General features: G+C 44.7%; 1 protein-coding gene across 1 annotated transcript in view; it reads right to left on the bottom strand.

Annotated features, from left to right (window-relative positions):
- Positions 1-4,408, bottom strand: part of YY1 (YY1 transcription factor) — a gene marked incomplete at its 5' end in the record, with an annotated part of 38,578 nt that overhangs the window by 33,700 nt on the left and 470 nt on the right. The window lies entirely within an intron of this gene.

The following is a 4,408-nucleotide window of genomic DNA, read 5'->3' as shown; positions in this document are numbered from 1 at the left end:
TGGGGGGGGGGGGGGGGGGGGAATAAAAATCTTCTGTATGTACCTTAATTCATAGTTATCACTTACTGAGATTTTGGCCCCTTCCTCTTCAGCATGAGTCAAATGCCATTTAGATGTCAGGGATAAGATACAGCAGTTCCTGTGTTCCTAATGACAAAGAGCAGCAGATGTTGGAGGGGAGAAAACTTCTACAATATGTTGGTGTGAAGTGGAATACATCTTTAAACTGGCCTTTAAAATCCCAAACAGTCTCAGTGTAAATCCTTGAAGTATAAGTTCCATTTCATGGGTTTCCTGGACTATGATTACCAAGGATGTACATTCTTGAACCCACATTGTGGTTTTAGTATCATATTTGGCCACTCTATGTTTTCCTTATTTAGGAGGCTTCACAAAAAATGTGATATTTAGTTTAATACATTCAATTTTTATGCAGACCAGGCCCTTGTTATTTAAGACACTAAAACTTTCTGAAGCCACAATTTCAATGCTGCCTGCCCAAATCTGGAGACCAGTTCCAAGCCTCCCTTCCTATTCAGTTTCATCAAGCTCCAGCAAAATGCAAATTGTAATTTTTTTTTCCAACTACCAATCAGAATCTAGCCCAAGGACCAACCCACTGAGGACAAAGACTGAAAACAAAGCAGAGGAAGGCATCCACAGAGGACACCTTTTGCAAACACTGTAAAACCAAGGGATTAGCGTTTCATTGCCTAAACCTGCTTGCAGCGCAACCAGGAAGCTTTCAGGTAGAAGCAAAAGCATTATTTTTTCTTCTTACCACATCAAATCTATCAGGAACTTTTACCTAGGAACCTACCCAAAATCGAGGCGGCAGATAGGCAATTTCATGGGGCGATCATAGTCAATGAAAATGGCAACTGGCACTTACTGTGGCAGGCCCCCCCACCCCACACACACTGACTGGCCACAGGGCACCAAGCCCCACCCCCTTGCTGCTGAATGGCAGAGAGGGGCAGGACCATGTGAAAGGCAGCCCTCTCAGCCAAGTCAGCAGTGGAGGGAGCAGCTACTGCCTTGGTTGCTCCCCTTCATGCCCAGAGCTTCCTCCTGTCCCGTGGGTGGTCACTGGGAGCCACCATCTTATTCTCAGTAAGTCAGTCTTCCTCCCCAGTGATTCTATGCAAAACTGCAGAAACTGCTGTTTTTCACAGCATTCACAGAAATCACGATTTGAGTAGGTCTCTATTTATATTGGCTCTGGTTAGTAGAAGACTGAGCCCATACATCATCCATCAATTGGTATTTTCTCTTTCCCCAAAATCCAGGAGAATAGGATTCACCATGGCCTTGCTCATTGACAGCAAGTACTCTTGTGCTACTTCAGTAGCAACCTCTGGCTAGTAGCTTTACCATTCAGCTCTAAGGGGTGTGATTTATTTCACTTAATTTGATCAAGTCACCAAGCCAAAGTTAAGGCTGGGCCAATGTACATTTCAAATTTAAAGTAAAAATGGTAAGAATTCACATTCCACATATTTCCATGCACGTGAAAAAGGAATCATAGAGTTTTCCAGATTAAAAATAAATAAATAATACTGAAGCCAATTTGAAAGGCTGGCATAAGGCATCCCTGCCTATTTCAATTAAGCAACTTTGTCACAAGTTCTGATATCAGAGAAGCACACCAAGCAAACACTCTTCCTCACCTTCGGTTCCCAACCCCCACTTCCCTACTTTACCTTTTGTCTTTCTAATTTCTACCCATTTACATTCTCACTGACATCCTGTCACACTTCTAGCTTCTCTCATTCCTTGGAGTCTTAGAACAGAAGAGACTTCCTACGCCTGATGAGGGATGACTGCGCCTGAAAGCTTGCTAAGAACTTTTTTCCAACTACTCAGTTCATCTAATAAAAGATATCACACATCTACCCAAAGAACCTTGCCAAGCAAGCTTAAGTGAACTCACATCCAGCCTAAATGGTTGCCAACAACAGTGGTAAAACTGACTTAGTGACCATATAACCAGAGCAGGTTGGAGTCTCTCACTACTTATGGAAACACACTGCTACCAAACAGCTACTATAAGGCTATTTTACAAGAGATATATAATGTGCACTTGCACACGAGGTTTGAGTATTAATTTTCAGACCGGGTGATTACTTCAATAACAGTGGAAAACAGTAAGCAGAATTAATTTCTGGTGCTCATCAGTGTTTGAAGGCAAAGTATTTTTGCTCCCCATTCAAATACCCAAGAGCAGCCATATAGATAGAATTCATTGTTTTAGCCTGACACAGCTCCCTTGTTTGTTCTCCCATCTTTAATGAACTTGCTATTATATGCCCATCAGACAACTAGTCTTGCCAGACAAGTAGAGATTTGTTTATTTACATCCATGGGGATAGGTTTTTCCTCAAATTGATTCAATTGTCCAAAAGATTTAAAACTTGATCATTTAAACCAGATTTGAATTATGCAGCATCTAACTTCCTATTTTGTGCATGACAATACAGTAACAGTAAGTTTCTACCCTACCCCATTCAGGGGAGTTGGAGTTTTTGGTCTTCTCCTCTGGAATAGTTCTAGTATCAATTCCATTTATACATTGTGAACTTCTGAAAACAGACTTGACAATTAAGTCTCAGGACTTCCCCATGTGACCACAAACCACTCCAACTGCTTTTACATTTGATCTGCCTTAGAAGAGGCTTACGACCATTCCGAGAACCTCACAACAGCGGAAGGGTAAAAAGACCTTTTGTCCCCTAAATAAAGGAATCTTTTCTGCTAGAAAAGAAGTCAAAATAGGTACTTCATAACTATTTCTCATCCAGTTAGTAGTTCCAGTCCAATTTAATCCCTGATAAAATAAAGACAGGATCAGACTCATGTTCATTATAAAATTAACTAATTCACTGAAATCAATGGAGTTGCCATAACGTAAAAGGGTTAAGTGGGAGGTGAATCGGGCCCACTAATTACATGCATAACATCTCAATTTTAAACCAAGTAACAATTTATATGTAAAGGCTGCTCTAAACATGCACTGTAGTAAGCACTTTGAAATTCAGAGCTTTAACACATGCTCGCACTTGCTAACAGATCCTGGCAAGCTCCCACAATCCGTTTGCTCAGTGGTCCCCTGGGTCAAACGTGGCCGATTTTCAGTTACCTCAACAGCAGATACCACTAGCCATCATTTAGTGAACTTCAGTTCCTTTCTGGTTTTCCTTTCAGGCAAATGCCAAGAATGACCCTTTCTCTGGAGTTAAATGGCATTTGTTGGCACACAGTGAAACACTCTGATATTTTGATGGCTACCTATACTGAAAGTTGTCGTACTCAGAGGCAGGTCATTTTAAGGAGATTTACCTGTCAATTAAAGCATCAGGCTTCTAGCAAAAATTCTAGATACTAACTCTGAACAAGACACCCTGAACACAGAAGTAATACCCCACATTTTGTGCAGACCAGACCAGACCCATACCACTCCCCCTTTGCAATAGTATTTCAACTTTCGTAGGTAACAGAATTCAAAGCACTTTCCCTATCTGTGACAAAGAACAGCCAGTCACTTAAGTGGGCGTACAAAAATACTTGAGAACACGTCCAGAGCTTAAATAAATTGTTATCTTCCACCTGCTTAAGGACTGAGGCAATCTTTAGGTTGGAATTCAAAGAGTATCAGACAGTTACACAAGGCAAAGATGAAATCCCAGCCTGTTCCTTGGGACCCATGCACCAAACCGAACCAGAACTGTCAGCATATTTTTACGCAGGGTATTCAATCTGCAAAATTTTAATCGACAACAATTCTAAGGGGGGGGGGGGGGGAAAGGAGGGAATGCAATCCACATCACTTGATCAGCGGCTACACAGAAACACCCAGCACAACTATATAAACTTCCACAGTGGAAATAATTTCCGCAGGGACAGCCTAGTGTCTGGTCCACTTGATTCTCCAAAGCTCTTTTAAAGTGGGGGGAGGGATGAAGTATTCCCCCCCCAACCTGTGAACGGCACCCCCTCCCCTCCAGAGGGGGAGACATGATGTGGCTTGAGGCTGCTCCGCAGAAACCACCGGCATGGTCTGCCCGCGGGCTGCCGCCTGCTCGTCCCACAGCCTAAGAGCCTAGACGTTGCCCTGCACAAGCCCGGGCACGAGGAGGGAGGGACGGGGCTGCACTAAGCACAATCGAGATCCACCTCCACGCTGCGGCAAGGACGGAGCCCCCTCGGCTCCGGGCGCCCCAGCGAGAGCGCGTCCTCCCTTGCACCCCAGGCTAGGCTAGGCTAGGCCAGGCCAGGCCAGGCCGAGGCCGAGGCCAAGGCCGGCCCCGGCCCCGCGGTCGCTCCCGCTCCCCCCGCTGGTAACGGTCGCGCCTCAGCCGCGCCCGGCATGAGCGCGCAGCCCAATGGGGCCGCGGGCGGGCGGGGGAAG

This window comes from Alligator sinensis, unplaced genomic scaffold (genome assembly GCF_000455745.1).
Source record: "Alligator sinensis unplaced genomic scaffold, ASM45574v1 scaffold1385_1, whole genome shotgun sequence".
Classification (NCBI taxonomy): Eukaryota; Metazoa; Chordata; order Crocodylia; family Alligatoridae; genus Alligator; species Alligator sinensis.
This window is presented reverse-complemented; position numbering and strand designations above follow the sequence as displayed.